This window comes from Staurois parvus, unplaced genomic scaffold (genome assembly GCF_062004578.1).
Source record: "Staurois parvus isolate SC_StPar_1 unplaced genomic scaffold, SC_StPar_1.0 ptg000291l, whole genome shotgun sequence".
Classification (NCBI taxonomy): Eukaryota; Metazoa; Chordata; class Amphibia; order Anura; family Ranidae; genus Staurois; species Staurois parvus.
Window position 1 is genome coordinate 53257 of NW_028318087.1, and position 19318 is coordinate 72574.

General features: G+C 43.9%; 1 protein-coding gene across 1 annotated transcript in view; it reads right to left on the reverse strand.

Moving 5' to 3' along the window:
* Window positions 1-19318, reverse strand: part of LOC149458191 (tetraspanin-14-like) — a 73839-nt gene that overhangs the window by 53179 nt on the left and 1342 nt on the right. The gene's annotated exons all lie outside the window — the stretch shown is intronic.

Sequence of the window (19318 nt, forward strand, 5' to 3'; positions counted from 1 at the left end):
GCCCTGGTTGGAACGACAGTCAATTACCTACCACAATGCACACCATAGTCCGGTCCTCTTCTGGGGGTGCCTTATTACAGTTTATGCTAGCCCAGCTCTTCTGCCCCTCCTTTCCCTATAAAACCTTTTTTGTAGCTGCTGGGGTGGAAGCAAAAATAATTTCATTGCATTCAGCAGCAGTCTCAGGACTTTTGTATGCCTATACAAGGGAGGCTTTTAGATGCAAATAAGATGCACAAAATATGTTAAATGCCCATATAATCTTAAGGGAAGATTTTTGTTGAAATATCTGGTCTGGCAGGGTCTCTTTAAAGTGGAAGTAAACTCCTTTTGCAAATTTTACTTACAGATAAGCCTTTAATAAGGCTTACCTGTAGGTACTGTAAATGTCTCCTAAACATGCACCATTTGGGAGAGATTTACTCTAGAAAAGCCTGTGATGTCACCAGCGCATGTGCACTGCTGTGCCGTGGCTGAAACTCCCTCTGCGCATGCATGGGAGTGAGGACATTGTGGCTCGGCCAATCAGATGGCCACAGCTCACAAACCCGGAAGGAAGACTGGGTGAAGATGGAAGCCTCAGGGAGCTGTGACAGCACTTTGCTGGAGGGCTTCATTTTCAGGTAAGTCATTCATGTGCTAGTATGCGTTGCATACTTGCACATTATGCTGTTGCAAACAAACTAAAAAATCCCAGCGCCAATCAAAGAAAGTATACAATTATGCAGCTGTGCACCAGTGAAAACCACCAATAATGAATAACACAAAAAACAGCACAAAAATTAAATAAATAAAATTATCACAAATAAATAAATGTCTGTGCAAAAAAAAAAAAAAATAATAATAATAATAATAATAATAATAATAATAATATATATATTTATTTTTTTTTTATTTTTTTTTCACGGACATTTAATTTATTTGTGATAACATTATGTGGTTATGTGAGCTTGCAGGGAGAAGATTTTTTTTTTTGCGCTTTACTACCGCTTTAAAAAGATGGCATTGTAGATTTTGTACTTCCCAAACATGTTAGTTAGAAATACATAAAAATAGTTATTAGAGCAACAGTAAAATAAAAAAAATTACACTGCTTTTTGTTAGTACTATTTGCTCTATGTTAGGACTTTTGTGGAATTTGCTCACTCAGACTTAGACGATTACGGATAGCTCTGTTTTTAATAGGAAACTATTTATTCCGATAGAAAAAAGGTCACAGCCTTGATAAAAAAAATATAGTGGGTGTTCTTATCACAAGTGCACAGGCTGATGGTTAACTTAACCACAAGATAGAACAGTAACCACATAAGCCAGCACTCCTCCTCCTATGCGCAATATTATCTCAGGGGCCTGATCGAGAAAATACTGGTTTGTAGCAAGTGCTAAGGATGGCCATACACAGAGTGAATATGAGCTAGTTCCTGATGAACCTTATGAAATTTGTCATTTGGTTGCCCTGTCATCTCACTCCTGCCTGACATTCCTCAAACGAAAAAGCAAAGGAGTTAGGTGAAACATTGTTGGTCAGTCTCAATTACATCCAATCTGATGCAGCTGAGTTCAGGTATTCAGTTACAAAGGCCACAGTGGGATATTCGTACTTCCACAATGTTTTGAGTGCTTGGAAGCAGCCATTTTAATTTTTTCCTGCCTGCAGGCTGAACTGAAAAAAAAAAAAAAATCTGTGTCTGTGTGGCCAGCTTAAGGGTACAGCTGGCTATAGATGGATTCTGCTGAACCAGCCAAGATCTGATCCATGTATGTGCAGGCTGGTTGTACTGAAGTCGATCCATCAATCGATATCAGTACAACCAACCTGTTGGATTATTTGCATGCAACGAATACTGGCGGCTATAGCCACTAGCAGTGATCCTTGTGTTCTGCCAGCAGGGAAGGCTCCCCTCTGGCAGAACACAATAGCTCTGTAGGAGGGATTCCCCCATCAACATTGACTGTGTTGATTGGGGAATTAAGCAACGGGTGAAAGGAAAAAAAATTTGTATAATCTATGGCTTGCCTAACTTTACATAATTCAGTTAGAGTTTATGCAGGAAATGGCAGTTACATCATTTTTAACCTTTTACAGTTAGCAAATACTGTATATACTAATAAAACATTTAAATACAATGTTGTAGAGAAAACTCCGTTATTTTACAAGCAGGCATCTGCTTAAATTACCTACAGCCTATTCACACCAGATATAATGGGCTATGCTCGAGCAGCCTTGCCCAATGCAGTCCCACCACAGACATTGCAAAAAGATTTGTTCCCTATCATGTTGCACTGCTGTCAATAAAACATAAATTATGGCTAAAGACAATTTTTTTTTTTTTTGCTTTGAATATAGAGTACAAAGGGATAGGAACCCCTTTCAGGTGTTATTACTGTCTGTGCCAGTTAGGGAGATTCACCCTCTCTATTTGTCCTGGTTAGACACCTTTCACCGATCATCGGACCATCCATTGTTCTCTATGGGGTCCATTTACACCTACCTGCATTCGATCCACTAAAAACAGACGAATTGGGATTTGTTCCCCCTCAGACTAGCGGATCCAATGACAGTCAGATGTAAAACGGACAGGTGGTCAGTTTACAACCGACCGCCTGATAGAGAACAGCAGGCTTTGTCTGTGTCTGCACAGCACAAGTGGAGCGGACATGGACCTGTAATCCACTCAGTGGGGGATCAGTGGATAGATCCCTCGCTGAGCAGGTGGAGTCTATTGTGAAAGGGGCCTTACTGTTCTCATTGAAAGTGAAAATAAAAGAAAATCCCAAATTTTGGGTTCAGAACACTAATAGAAGGGAAATCATTAGCTCTGGTGACTCTAGTGTCACCCCAAGATTCTCTAATTCTAGAGGGGTTTCCTCTTACTTTCCATTTTGGCTATGAGACAGGAAGTGAAGCAAAATCTCTCCAATGGGACACAGGTGGGGGGAAAAAAAAAATTAAACCAAAACACAGGTTAGAGCCCTCCCTTTCTGTTTCCAAAATGAAAAAAAAAAAGTTTTACCTTTATTTATGCCATTAAATGTCAAATGACATTTCCTTAAAAGGCTCCAAAGACAAAAAATAAACAGTGCGATGTGCGGTTTTCAATGCATTGGCACCACTGGCTTCCAACATACACCAGCGGCCATGAGATCTATTCCCTATGTCCTGCTGATAGGCATTGCTGTGTCACATCTCACAGAGACTGCCTTCTGAACTACAGTGGAGCTGAGGAGGAGGAGTCAGTGTAGGAATCACTGCTTGCAGGCAGCAAGGTATCATGGGATATGTAGTCCTTAGAAATTGCATAAATAGCAGAGGAGCTGCAAAGCACCCAGGGAATGCAGGAAGTTGTGGAAAGAGATTACCAGTAGACAGGTAGAAGAGATTTGGGATGTAAAATATAACTGTTGTAGCAGGAAGTTTAGAGGTTTTTTTTTGTTAACTCCTTCCCACACAGCCTATTGTACAAAGAGTGCTGAGCGGGATCTCTATCCCTATTATCCTGGGAGGACGTCATATGACATCCTCCCAGGATCGTGCCACGGACCACGCTCCAGCGTGATCTGTCGCCAGCTGATTCCACCAGACATGGCCGATGACAGATCACACCAGCCCACTGTCAGGGTCATGTGATTGCTGTGACCAGTCACAGCAGATCACATGACAGGTGTAAACAATGAATGGCTTCATCTCATGCCATTCATTGCTTACAACTGTGCTGCTAGCTGATTGGTCACATGTACAGATTAGGCCAATCACAGCCAATCTGTAGCATGTGATCAGCTGATCATAACAAAAACTACTGAATGACTAATACCAATGAATCCTGATCACTTGCCCAGAGTAGTAGAATGTTACCATCACAGGTGCAGGAAAAAAAAAATAAAAAAAATACTTCACGTTTCCTTTTTTTTTTTTACATACCATCACCAGTCAGTGTCCCTGATCACAGCCGCACCAGTTATATGATGCTGTACTGTATTGGTGACAGTATGTAAAAAAAAAAAAAAATTGTGAAACTTTTTTGTATTTCTTCATTTTCCACAAAATTATGACAAAACAATGACTAAAAACTCACCATGCCTCTTACTAAATACCTCAGACTGTCTACTTTCTGAAAAGCGGTCATTTGGTGGGGTATTTGTACTGTTCTGGCATTTTGGGGTGTCAAGAAAAGAGGCCGTCAGTACATCAGGATTTATCAATTTTTAGATACATTACATAGTTTGTGGACTCGATTATTTAATTGGTAGGAAAGTTAAAAAACACCGATTTGGGTAATTTTTACCAAAGAAATATTGCAGAATACATTTTGGTCTAAATTTGTGTAGAAAAAGTATTTGCAAAATTTTATAACAATAGAAAAAAAAAAGCATTTTCTTTCATAATTTTCTGTCTTTTTTCATTTATAGCGGAAAAAAGAAAAAAAAATCCAGTGGTAATTAAATACCAACAAAATTTGTGTGAGAAAAAAAAATTCATAGGAGTCCAGTGTTGCATGACCGCACAAAAGTCAAAGTGCAACAGCACTGAAAGGTGAAAATTGGGCTGGGCAGGAAGGGGGTAAAAGTGCCCAGTAGACAAGTGGTTATCGGCAAATACAGCTCAGCTTATCTGTACTTCAGGGAGGAACAATCCACATGCGATTTGGAGATCACAGCCTTTTTAGTTGCATAAAGCACTGAGCTAAAAAAGAAAGCTGTGCCCTTTGAAACATTATCTTTTGTACCTGTGCTCTCAAAAAAAAAAAAAAAAAACTGGAGTGACCCCCTCCTTCCCAAATATCTCGAGCTGCTGCTGTGTTTAGTTATAATGGTCTATACCAGTGGTTCTTAACCTTGTTGGAGGTACTGAACCCCACCAGTTTCATATGCGCATTCACCGAACCCTTCTTAATTGGAAAAATAAAATATGATTTTTAAAATTCAAAACATAGGTATATATTTATACATAGGTGCACAAAATGAACAAAACCGTTAAGAACAAAATCATTAAAACATGATTTTCACACAAAAACAAAAACATAATAATGAATATTTACTGCACGAATCATTTGAGTCGGGTGTGGGTCTTCACCTCTGCCGAACCCGCGAGACTGACTCACTGAACCCCTGGGGTTCGATCGAACCCAGGTTAAGAACCACTGGTCTATACCCTGGTTTCCACAACAGGTCTATACTCCTTGCTCCCCTTTTTACCATCACAAATGTATGACGCAAGGCTGTGGCTCTTGCACTCGCAATACTGGAAAGTTGCAGTCCTTATTGCTCCAGTAGTTGCAACAGACAGGAAAAGCAGCAAAAAGGTCAAAAGATGTAAATCAGACATATCAGGAACAGAGGAGTAGCTGTAGTCATTATAAAGATAGCAAGTGTTGTACAGGATTGTCAGGTAGACTAGGTAAGGTCAGCACAGACAGCAATCTGGAAAGGCAGGGTTGGAGGTCAGGGCTGGCTGCAGACAGAGCTGCCTAGCCACCTTGTTACCAACAACAGAGCAGGATACCAGGAACGAAGCTGAAGGCAACTAGGACAAGGTTCTACAGATCAGGAGGATAGCCAAATACAGGAAAGGGAAGGCTACAAAGTGCTCAGAAATGCAGGAAACAGCCATGGGGGGGGGGGGGGGGGGCAATGGCTAGCAAACGTGTTTGTCATAACGTGTCAGCAGCCATGAGACTGAAAGTAGTTCCCGACCTCAGTCCTCAAGTACCCCCAACAGATCATGTTTGCAGGATTTCCGTCAGCTTATAGATGCACCTATTGTATAGGTATATTAAATCAATGGCTTGGTATTGATGACAGCTATTTTATCTAAGGGAAATTCTCAAAACATTAACTTAGAAAAATGCTCAGGACTTGGGGAACTTTAAGTCTAGAGTCCATAGAAAGCCATTTGCTATGGAGGCACACAATGTCTGTGCACTCCTCAGCCGTGTGGCTATGTGGCCGTACACAACAGGACCATGCATAGCATTTGCGTATAGTGCTTTTTGCAGTGCGTTTTGCGTTCTCACACACGTTTATGACGTGTTTAAAGCAGAGTTCCAGCTGAATAAAAAATAAATACAAGTCAGCAGCTACAAAAACTGTGGAGGGAGGACAACTTCCACTTCCAACCACCTAGGCCAGTGATGGCGAACCTATGGCACGCGTGCCAGAGCTGGCACGCAGAGCCATCTCAGTGGGCACGCCAGGAAGAAGAGGATGATGAGTACACACGGACCGGCCATCCAGATCTCGTCCACACTGGACCCCCATCAAACTACATTTCCCACATGTCTCTAGGGCCAGGGTGGGCGTGGACGAGAGGAAACGGCTCCAATGCGGCTCTGGCACCAGGGGTGATGTACCCGGGGATGGGCGCGGAAGAGAGGAAGAGGCTCCCACACTGCTCCCACACTGCTCCGGGGCCAGGGGCAACGTGTTCAGCATGAATGGGAATGAGCTGCTGGGTTGGAAGCCACACCGACGCTGCCAGAGGTGAGATTAACTGCTTGCAGTGTCGCCTGTCAGTGCCCAGCAGTGTCGCCCATCAGTGCTGCCCATCAGTGCCGCCCATCAATGATGCCCAGCAGTGCCGCCCAGCAGTGCCGCCCAGCAGTGCCACCCAGCAGTGCCACCCAGCAGTGTCATCCATCGCTGCCCAGCAGTGCCACCTGTCAGCGCTGCCCAGCAGTGCCACCTGTCAGCGCTGCCCAGCAGTGCCACCTGTCAGCGCTGCCCAGCAGTGCCACCTGTCAGCGCTGCCCAGCAGTGCCACCTGTCAGCGCTGCCCAGCAGTGCCACCTGTCAGCGCCGTCTGTCAGTGCGTCCAGGTAGGCAAGTGGTTAATTGCAGTGTTGGCACTTTGAAATAAAAAAGTTGGTTTGTGTTGCAGTTTTGGGCACTCGGGCTCAAAAAGGTTCGCCATCACTGACCTAGGCGATCACAGCGGAAGTGGGAGCGGGTACCTGTCAAATTCGGGTACCCGCTCCCCCAAGGTGCCAATCCTTAATGGGGAGCAGAGGACAAAGACTTAAAATGGAAATCCCCCTTCTGGGTTGAGCTCCACTTTAAGTGTCAACTTGTTTCTGGGCAGTTTAAAAATGCATCAAAACATGTGAAAAAGGAAAAAAAACGCACTACATTAGTTTTCTGCAGCATCTCCATTGATGTCTATTGTACTAAAAATGCAACATTTTGCATTTAAAAAAGTCTCTGACCCTTTCTAGAGGTGAACGAGTTCCATAGGAAACCATGTTAAATGGACTGTAGTGCGTTTCTGCAAACAGCACTAAAAAACAAATTGGTGTGAACCAGGCCTCAATGGAGAGGTGTATTTTTTAACACCACAAAGGAAGCGCAACGACCAGTGAAGACATACATTGAATTTAACCACTTGCCAACCGCGCTATAGCCAAGTGACAGCGACAGCACGGTTGTCCAGTTCTGGGAGGGCATCATAGAACGTCCTCCCAGAACGCACCCTCCCGTGCACCCCCGGCAATCTCCATGATCGATGTGTCCTACGGACACAGCTGATCACGTGATGTGGTAAAAGGCCAATCACAGCGGCCTTTTACCACGTGATCAGCTCTGTCCAATGACACAGCAGATCACTGGGTAAATGCAGTCGCCGGTTATCGGCTGCACTTTCCTGGGGTTTAAAACTGCTGGTCAACCACCTGTGTTTATGGGCCGTGACCACCATAGAGATACAGAGGAATGAGGCAGCAGACAGAAAAGACACTTAGTGCTCTGGATAGAGATAAGTACACACTATATAGGAGTATGCTTGTTCATATTTCATGTCTGAGTCTTGGTTCACGCCGATATGGTGTGGGGAACCGCATGTGATCGTACAGGAATTGCACCGCATTCCTGTTCAAATCACATACAAATCTGTGTGGTGCAATTTGAGTCCATTTCTTTTGTATGGCTCAAATCGCATCCAGGCACCTTTAGGATGTTGGGATCCCCTTTAAGGAGTTGTTAACACTGACACCCGCAGCATATCACACTAACACAGAGCGATTATGATGTGCTGTGGGAAACTATCAGGAATCGCTGTGAGTCCACATTTGTGTGAACTGAGACTGAAGTTTAAAACCACATTAAATTAAAACTAATTTAACACACCTGTGCGTTCAAACTTTTAATTCCATCACACAGCTTCCAGCATTCTGTAGCAGCATGTAATGCGGTTTGTGGAAACTGTCAGAAAGGCAGATTGTCAGTGTAACTGAGGGGATTCACCAGAAGACAAAGTGCAGCTTCCTTCCTGCAACACCCTTAATAGCCTAGAAGGCCTAAAAACGCTGACATTCAGGAGGCAATAAAAAGAATCCCATTGTCCTGGTTTAGTTACAATCATTTAAAAGGAGCCCAGTGAATATAAAAAGGTTTATATTATATATAGATTTATTTATTTTTTACTTAGAAGGAGAAAAAAAAAAAAAAAAACCACAGGCAAAATTAAAGGGCAAAAAAGAAAAAAAATGCAAGCATCTGTCATCTTTGTAGACATGCAAGCTAGTGAGGAGTTATGACAGTATACAGGTACTGACTGTACAGCTGTGGACTACCGGATTGGTCACCTGTAAGTATCTGTCATCTCTGCATGCATGCATACCATTGTGGGTAATATATGGACTGGACAGCATCCCTTGGGTAGCACCTATATGTGAGATAAACCTGGTTTTTACTGCTATGTTTATATATTTCAGCTGACTTTTGGCTACACGAACCTGCAGATGGTCAGTCATTACCTGGAGGACCAATTGTGATGTTTCACATTTGTACTCTTGGCCTGTACTAGTAGAATTCCTTGCTTTTGGGACATTAGTAAGGCTGTTCCTCAGCAGCTACATAGCCATCTGCAGTTACAGGTTTGTGGCCATCTTCGAGTGTGGGGTATTCGGATTAGTGATTAATTCCGGTGTTTTCTGCTTTGACTAGTGGCTGCTTCGAATAGAGTTCTCCAGTGAATTCACTCTACCCATTGTGGTATCATTGGCCATTTGGCCTCTTCTCAACTTGGAACAGCCACTGTCATTGTGCATCCATTATATCTGGTTGTGGTGGGGTCATTCTGGGGGTATCTTGGCTCTGAGGGAGGTTTAAGGGAGTGGTTGCTGGTGGGTGTTTGGGGACTGGTCGGATTGGGTCAAGTAGGCACTGATCCATATTTTCTTTTTACCATTTATACTTCTTGCTATGACATTTTAATAAACCAATTTTTTGGACAGTAGTTGCAGTGTCCATGCCTTTTTCTATTTTCTCCGTTTGGCACATTAAAGTGCAAAACTGAAAATCCTTAGGAGCCAATGCACTTTGATGCCTTGTTAACAATGGTGGTCAGGGCCCATAAACACAGGTGGTTGAGCAGTAGTTTTAATCCCCCCCCCCCCCCGCGTCCATGTTAGTACATATAGCTGCAGTTACTGTGCAGCAAACATTGTAGAACCTGTCATATTTGACCGATGGAAGCACAGAAAAACATGACCCATTCAAATGCATGTGACTGTGCTGTAACAACAGTTATGGTGTGGGGCTACAGGCTTTCAACAAATAAAACGTACATTTAGGAGGTCACATATCACCTCCAAGATGCTTGTGAAATGCCTCTGAAAAGCGAGCCTCTACAATTCAATTTTCAAAAGGGGGGGGCAGCAAATGAGACCCTAGGGCCTGTTCACACCATCTGTGTAGAGCTGAGTCAGTCTTTCAATTGTTATCAATGGGAATCCATGTTTGTTGGTTCCATAAACTGCTTGCTAGTTTCAAGATAAAAATATATATTCAATATTACAGAAATACAGAGCTGCCATTGCTGAGCTCTCAAGTAAAAAGGATTTTCCATCCTCTAGATCAGGGGTGTGAAACTGCCGACCCTCCATCTGTTGCAAAACTACAAGTCCCATCATGTCTCTACCTTTGGGAGTCATGCTTGTAACGGGCAATCTTGCAATGCCTTGTGGGACTTGTAGTTTGGCAACAGCTGGAGGGCTTTCAGTTTGATACCTGTGCTCTAGACTAAATAAGCAAGAGGAATTTTAGTTTTCCCATAGTTAAACTTTAATTCAGAGAGATTTCCTCATATCTGTGAGACAGGAAGTGAAGTCAATTCTCTAAAGGACACAGATGAAATCACAAACTTGGAAGAATCATGTGTTGCATACTTGTTGCAGCTCAGAGACTTGAAGTATTGAAGCAAATATGTCAGGATGATAACTAGGCAACTAGTAATTTGAGATATCAGAAATGGCTTCCTTAACATGTTTTCTTTAATAACCTGATGGAACATGGATTCCTCTTCCTGTACACTAAAAACAAGCATTGATACTGGAAAGAAGCCCAATCATAAGAGTCAATCAATAATCTGCTTCTCCTTTATTTCTGCTGTAAAGCTTTTCTAACAGTATGTGTGCCCCTAAGGGGACTTCAAACATGTATGGACTGAACGCTTGACTGTTAAAAGTATAAAATATAAAAACATATATATATATATAATACATCATATAGAAAAGTATTTTAAGTATGCAATTAAGTGACTTAAATATAAGGATTGTGTAGAACATATTTCAGGAGTACTGGTACAGAAGTACACATTAGGAGGTTCCTGGTATACAGAGTTCACTACAAAGTGAAGCAAAACTGAATAAAGTAAAGAAATAAACACAAACCAGTCCGCTAACCAACACCACAGCTGTCTCAGTCCTGATAAGATTCACCGACTCACTCAACTAACATCTTAGAGCTGTACAGCACAGTATGTGAATGCAGAAGAAGCTACAATGTTGTAAGGAGGTCATGCTGGCTCTGCTCCAGCCTATGAAGGGTGCGGCCCCGATATCTCAATCCTTTCCCCTCCACTGCAACACTCCTTTTTATTCAGCTTCCCTTAGGTCTCGGTTGAAGTATACTAAGAATCCAGATAAAACGTCTGCTTCGTGTGGACTCGAGACCGTGGTCTTAAAGCTGAGCTCCAGCCTTACCTTTTTTCCTTCACTTTATTATACAGGATTTATATAGTGCCAATAGTTGGCAAAGCGCTTTACAATATAACGGACACAGTACAAATTACAATACAGTCCAGTACAGAAGGAATAGGAGGGCCCTGCTCATGGAGCTTACAATCTAAAAGAAGGGGGAGGTGGTACAAAAGGCGATAGCTGCAGGGGATGATCTGGTGGAGGTGATTCAAGTACAGTTCTTAGGTGGAGGTGGGGTAGGCTTCCCTGAATAAGTGAATTTTCAAAGATTGCCTAAAGGCAAACCGGGTGGGGCCTGACCTGGCATACTGGGTTAGGGAGTTCCAAGGGATGGGAGAGGCTCTGGAGGCAAGTGTGGGAGGAGGTGACGAGGCAGCTAGAGAGCAAGATGTCTTGGGAGGAGCAGAGTAGACAATATCTATGGATGAGGTTAGCTGTGTAGCTAGGGGCAGTGTTGTGGATGACTTTGTATGTTGTGGTTAGTATTTTGAATTTTATACATTGGGTTAGTGGAAGCCAGTGAAGGGATTGGCAGAGAGGGGCAGAAGTCCCTGATCAGATGGCAAGGTGTACAAGTCTAGTAGCAGCATTCATAATAGACTGAAGAGGGGATAGCCTGTGTAATGGTAGGCCATTGAGGAGGGAGTTGCAGTAATTGGGGGGATATAACCAAGGCATGGATACGTTGTTTTGTGGTATCCTTAGTCAGAAAGGGGCGGATTTTGTAAATGTTGCGGAAGTTGAGGCGGAAAGATTTAGCCAGTGATTGGATGTGGGGCCCAAAGGAGAGGTCAGAGTCTAGGATTGCACCTAGCACCCTGGAATGAGGGGAAGAACCAATGGTTGTGCTGTCGATCTTAATGGTAAAGTCATGAGGGGGGATCAGGGGAGGAAGAAATATTACAAGCTGGGTTTAAGAAAGATTGGGTTTGAGGGGAGTGGTGTGATATCCTAGTGTGTGTGTATGTATGAATGTAAGTTAGGGACCTTAGATTGTACACCCCTTGAGGGTTAGGGACTGATGTGAATGTACAATATATATATATAAAAGTGCTGCGTACATTGACGGCACTATACAAGTACCTGAAATAAATAAATATCCATTGAATTTGAGAGAGTGATGTGGCATCACTTACAGCAGGTCCTCTCCTGTGCTGAAACTAATAAGGCCCCTTTTCAGAAGGGCATTCCAATCAGGTTCGCATATTGCTTTTGCAGGCTGACCTGATTGGAAGGTCCATTCATCTGTATGGACAGGTGGGTGTAAATTAACTTGTGTCCATTTACACCCACCTACCTCCAGGTTCCGAAAAAAAAGAAAAGGGGGGGGGGGGGACTTTATCCTCTTCCATTTAGGCGGGGAAGGAATCAAGAGGCAGTCAGGTGTAAACAGACAGCGGAGTCCGCTTATTGCTGGGGACCCATAGAGCACAGCACGCTCTGTTCATGTCCGCTCAGTTGCTGCATGTGTGTCATGCTTACCCCGAACGCAGGTGGTCAGCCACTATAGCTGGCTTCTATGTTCTTCACTTTTCTCATAAGGCAAGCAAGCCTGTCGATACTCAATTGCCCCCAGGACTAATACACAATACTATAGTGCCTGGCTGCCACACCAGGGCAGGCGCAAACTGAGCACAGCAAACAGATACTTGCAGTGTGCAGACAGGCAGAGTGGTTCACTGACAGTCCAGGTACAAGACAGGCAAGGTTCAGAATAGTCAGGGACAGATCCATAGATAAAGGCAGGCAGAGTTCAGAGAGTAGTCAATATCAGATCAGAGGTTGCCAACGAGGGAATCCAAACTAGCAGACAGAGAGCTTGCAGCACATGTCACAAACACAATATCACAAGCATGAGACTGCAGGCTTGGTTGGCTTAAATCAGGTTTGGTCTCCACCCAGAGACTGGCTACATCAATTACCTTGCAGGTGGACAGACAGAATTTATTACAGACAAAACCAGGATGCTGGTGTGACGAATGCAAGGGTCAGACCACCGCCCTCCTCACCAACTTCTGACAAAAGACTGGTCAACCTCACACTGTGCTGTCACTTACGCAACAATGGCACTTTCAGCCCCACACTGAAGAAAGATTTTCCAGCTTCCGGGACCACAATCTAGATGCCAACAGACAGAGCGATTGTTACTGGGTTTAGTTAACTAAGCAATTAACTCTTTAAAAACTGCCACCACCAACTTTCACTGAAGAGTCGGACACTTTCACAAGATCAGCAATACAATTATGGTTAAGAAGAAAAAAAAAACACAAGTCTGGACACAGGCTGTCACCAGACAAGCATATTCAGAGACTTCTCATATACAATAGAGCTCTTCAAGAGACAGGGATAGATATGACAGGTCTCGGATAACAATTTCTCATAGGTGAGGTATGGAGGCCTAATCCACTCTGGTACCTCCCAACATTGGGGTGTTTGAGTTCAAAATGCTACCTAATAACTGATGAAGGTGAATACGACTTTATTCGTGCTATATAGTGGGATGATAATGGCTTCTACTGAGAGACAGATGTGTATTCTACACACTTCCCACTAAAGTATTTATGACCCAATGTCTTTTAACTCTCTAGTCACTGAAGCAGCTATGTCAGACACTTTTATGAGCCCTGAGATGTTTATTAGAGGTTAGATTCTGCTAGTCCTAGCAACAGACAGATAAGAGGTGTCTGGCACCAGTTAACAGTTGTATATTGTATAAACTGAAGGAAGGAGATGAGAAAGGTCACTGTGGGTATGCCTTCTTATGACAAAATGGCATGGGAGGCTTGTGATGGGAACAAAATGGCTGCTACACACAGCTATTCGGGTGCCAGGTACACCCAACCAATACAGCTGGAATGAGTCCAGCAGCTGTAATAGAGCAGGAGCGCTCCGGTCAACAGGAGATCTGGGAGCTGATCCCATTGCTGATCAGATCGGAATACCCCCTGTGGAAATGTGGCCTTACTTTCAATTCTCTACCAACCTGCATTTCCACAACAAAATACTTTGAACCTGAAGTAGCGATCGTGAGTTTACCTATCTGAACAACTTCAATCATCAATCACCTCTCTACCTAAACCAGGGCTTGAAATTTCCACTCACCTGCTCGCCAATGGTGAGTGGAAATTATGGTGGGGGCGAGTGTGTCCCCCAGGGCCGTCTTGCTGAGCAGGCTCGGAGCTCAGGCCGGATCTGTCATTGGCACTGGGAGCCGTCAGACTGCTCAATAGCTGAGTGCAGTGAAAGCAAAGGAAAGAGTGTGTGCTGTGCTCTCTGCCTCCCCCTAGAGTGCAATACCCGGCTCTGTGAGTGAACAACGAAGTACTGCAACTTTTTATGGGGGGGGGGGTGTACGTGTGTGTATGCATGTACGTATGTATACATGTGTCTGTGCATGTACATGTATCCGTGTGTATGCGTGTCTGTACGTGCCTGTGTGTGTATACATGTGTCTGTATGTGTGTATGTATATGCCTGTGTGTGTGTACAGGTGTCTAGGTTTGTGTGTGTTTGTTGGTGACAGGTAAGTCTTAAGGCCTGGCTAGTAGCTCAGGACTTAAAATTTTAAGCCCTGACCTAAACTATACTGTTTATCGCCACCCCCCACCCCATTCACAGCTATTAGCTTTCCTTGCCATCATTTTGTTCCCAAGAATTATATGAAAGAGCAGATTTCCAACATCCGTTTAGCCATGCATGCTAAAGCAACCAATCAAAAGATTGCACAGCCTAAAGCAGAACTTCAGCCACAAGGGGAAGCTCTGCTTTTTCGTCTCCTCCTCCCACCTTTGGACAGGATTTTTTTTGAGGAGGAGAGCGATTACCTGGTTTTGTCATCAACGTGGATCCACCAGAAGCTCTATTTCCCGCCCGCATCCTTCTGGGACACATCACAGGTCCCAGAAGGCTGAGAGACCATTCACTAAGCCCAGCGCGGCTCACAAACGCGCAGTGGCTGGCTGGCTGTGAAGCTGCAAGGAGTCACAGCAGGCTGCCCACAGTTAATATACTGGCACCAGGGACCCAAAGATTGTCAAAAAATCGGCTCAGTTGAGGACTGCGTTTGATTCTTGGACAGGTAAGTGTCCGATTATTAAAAGTTAGCAGTTACAGTATTTGTAGCAGGTGACTTATAATTTTTTGTTTCTATGGTGAAGAACCGCTTTAAATCTGCAGCAGCCAGTTGCAACCAGGGAGGAACATGTCTAAGATGGATGCCAGGGATGTGTTAACACCTTGGTGCCGGGGCCCTTTAAGGGGTTTGTGATGCCAGGAGGCAGGCCAGGGTTTAGAGACATGTGATTGCCGTGATTGGCTGTCACAGCAGGTCATATAACTGGAAAGGTCTTGATCACTACTTGTGTGAGGAGCCGGTAAATGGACCAGGAGCGCACAGGACATGCACTCTGGGCACATTTGCATTCGTTTACTTTTGGTAAGCAAATATGTGGCCGCTCGGTGTCAAGGCCCAACTGCCGAGATGCACATAATTGCGTACTGTCGGCGTGAACAGGTTAATACACTCCGGGGATCTGAGGCAGAATGTTGTGACGTTTACAGTAGCCTGGTTTATCCTCCGCCCAAACTTGAAGCAAGGAACAGGAGACAGACCCAGTGATGACATCATTGGGTCTCAAAAAATATATTATTTGAAAATATTTAATTGCATGGATTTGCCTGATCAACCTATTGCAGTCATTGTACATCACAGCTGGAGTGTGAGAGGAAGAAAAGGGAACCAATTAGTTTATGTGCTGACAGGAGTAGAGAGCAGAGTGACAGAGAGATGAGCTCATCACTGTACTGATTTTCCTTTCACTGTGCAGTCACAGTCTGGGGCAGGTCCAGAATGACCTAGGCTCAGAGGAAGTAGATTGAATGATGCTGAGCAGTAGACTGAAAGCATTTAGTAACAGAAATAAAGGATTGAGGGGGGAATCCCTAGATTAGCTTTTAATGAGCAATTCATTTTATTTTTGTTATTTCTGGCTGGAGATCTACCTCAGGCAGCTCTAATGCCTCTCTCTTCCTGGTAGCCAGTAAAAACAGGCAGCTGAGACATGTTTTTCCCGCCTCCCACAGAGACTGTTAACAGTGCAGACTCTGCATCACTAAGCGCAGTGCTGCCAGCCACTACACCCACCTGTGCGACAAGTGCAGGGATCAGTGATACGGAGACTGCACTTTCAACTAAGGCTGAACAGTTTTTTTTTTACCTTCATGCATCCTATGCATGAACATAAAAAAAAAACCTTTTGTGTGCTGCTCCCCCCCCCCCCCCAATATTGACCTGAGCCCCATCTTTATTCAATATTGTGCACGGGAGCCTCGGCTGTCCTGGGCCTCTCTCCTCATTGGCTGAGACACAGCAGCCAGTGAGCCAATAAAGAGAGCAGGGGGCGGGGCTGAGCAGCTGCTCTATGCGTCTTATGGACGGAAGTGAGCACGCACCAGTGCCCCCATAGCAAGTGGCTTGCTATTGGGGGCACTGGTCAATGGGGAGGAGCACCGGCGGGGGACACGAAGAGGATTGGGGATTCTCTGTGCAAAACCATTACACAGAGCATGTAAGTGTGACATGTTTGTTGTGTTTTGTTTGTTCTTTTTGTTTTTTGTTTTTTAAACAATCCTTTAATATCACTTTAATGCCTGACAAACACAGAAGCAGGACTACCGCCACCCACTGTACAGCCCTGGCTGTCATTTGCCAAAATATCAGTAAGTTAGACCTTTCAAAATCAGTGCACTGGATATGTACGTTCTGCCAAAAAAGTTTCCAGCGCTAAGAAAATCACGTCTAAGCTAAGTAGAAGAACCAAGAGACACGGCTTTAGACCTCTTTCACACAGGCATACTTTTACATACACCCCTGCAAAAGGGCTGTCTTTGTCTTCATGGGATGCACAGGTGTCCCAGACAATCGCTAAATGTCATTGTCGGTTTTTAAATGCAATGGACAGCTTTTTTTATTCTTCACTTTATAGCTCCGAGAAGGAGCTGTCATTCGTCCCGCTGCTAAAGTAAACAAGGGGGTGGGGCCATCCATTGACATTACCCAGTGACCCCACCCCTTTGTTTACTTTAGCAGCGGGGCGAATGACAGCTCCTTCTCAAAGCTACACAGTGAAGAAAAAAAAAAGCCGAAAATTGCATTTAAAAACCGGCAATGACATTTAGCAGTGGCAAATGAGGGAGCCAGTCTGTACACACTGCTCCTCTCCTGCCCCCTCCTTGCACACACTGCACCCACCCCCCACAAAGAGGACCTGTAACTTTTATGCTATCACATAGGAGACTATTGGTCCCTTATGTGACAGCAATAAAATCACAAGTTAAAAAATAAATAAAAAACACATTAAAAGTTAAAAAAAAAAAAAAATTGAGCCTCCCCACCCCCACATACGCAGACATTTTGGTTTTCGGTGAGCGCATCCTGAATTTTCTGTTTCAACACCAGAATTTTCATTACGGTGCACCACTAATAAACACAGATTATTTTTGCTCAGCATGTCGACACTATACAGCGCAGATGAATGAATCTCTTGCGTTTTTTCAGCAGGCCCCACTGGTTGTCAAAATGCCCCAAACAATGGCTGCTCCTGATTAGATGCAGCCGCTGTTCAGCTGACACTATACTGTCTGGCGCCTTCATCGGATCATGTCAGGCTGGAGGGCAGTGACAAAGCCACTCACTAATCAAATTGTGACCAGCTCATCAGGAGCTGGCTGAAGATTGCACAGTGTATAACCAGGTTTAGGCGTGGTACAATATGATCCCTATGACCACAAGCTACACAGACGTGTCCCCAACATTAAAGTGTATCTAGTCAAGCACAAGAACAAAACATTACATCTTACCAGTCATTAGATGTGAAAGCTGCATTTTTTAGTTATGCTTTTCAGGCTTTCGTTTCCTCCTTTATTTTCACCTAGCTATCATGGCAGTAACACACTTCCTGTCCTATGGTGACAACACTCAATCACCCTATTTTGAGGAGCAGTGTTGTCACCATAGCACAAGACTACAGAGAGCTGGGAACTAATAAACCCTGTCACAGAAAAGAAGAAGTTATCAGCACATAAGACTTCTGGCAGGATGTTTTTGTACTTTTGCAGATATAACCAAATGTTTTCAATAGTATCTTTAAAGCCCAACTTCAGGAAATGTGAAATCTCTCACTTGCAGTGGGGTTGTGCTGACACTGCTCCTTTATTTAAAAAGGAGAATAAAGCAGGCCATAGATGTGGGGACAATCGGCCGTTTTGTTAAAGTCGTAAATCGGTCGTTCAGACGGCCGACGTTGCCACTAACGGGTTTTAGTCCCGTCTACAGCCATCAATTAATATAATAGCGGTGTCCCTGCATAGAGACCCGCTATTATACTTGACAGAAGAAATAGATTATGCAGAAGAAGAAGAGAAACAACATTGTATCTATTTGTACTTGGATAGAAACATCTGTATCCGAAATGCATACAGATAGATACAATGTTGCAACTTATTTCTTCTCCATCTTCTTTGCAAAATCTATTTCATCTTCTCCTCTTTTCTTCTATTCTTCTTGATATTCTATTTCTTCTTCTGCTGTAAAATCTATTTCTTCTTTTTCTTTATAGTCAATTTATTGTCAAATCGGCCAGAAGAACAGCTGATTTGACCATAAATTACCGTGAAAGTCGGCCGATCTAACAAATCGTCCCAGGATTTTCCAGCTTGGACAATTTTCAAAATATCTTAAAATTAAGAAAAACGGCCAACATTTTTCCCCACTAACGGTACGAATATCGGCCAATTTTTTTATCGGCCGATAATTCGGCAAGAAAATCGGAAATCTATGGCCGCCTTAAGGCTCCATTCACACCTGAGCGTATTGGCATCGCAGGCAGGACTGCAGCAAAACACCCAAAGCATTTGTAATGCCATTTTTTAATGGCACCACAAACAAAGTGCGATTTTGCTGAGATTGCTGTAGACAAAACACATGAAAATTGGGGCAAATCACGCAATGCCAAATGCGGCTGGCTCAGTGCCAACATTCGGAACATGAGCTTCTTTGGAGCGGAGGGAGGCCCATTCAAAATGAATGGTGCCGCTTCACAAATATGCCACAAAAACATGCGAAAAAAAGAAAACACAACGCTGCAGCGTCCCTCAGTTGTGGACAAGGCCTCAAAGCACTTTTACTTACCTGATCCTCTGCTCCCTCAAGCACCAATGGTAACCTGTCCCTCAGGTCCTTGTGTCCAATGCAGGGCTATGTATCTTTCATCTGTCTTGATGACATCAGGATCCTGGGCCCCTTGGCTTGAAAGATGCTGTGGGGATGGTCGAGCAGCACAGAGGAGTGA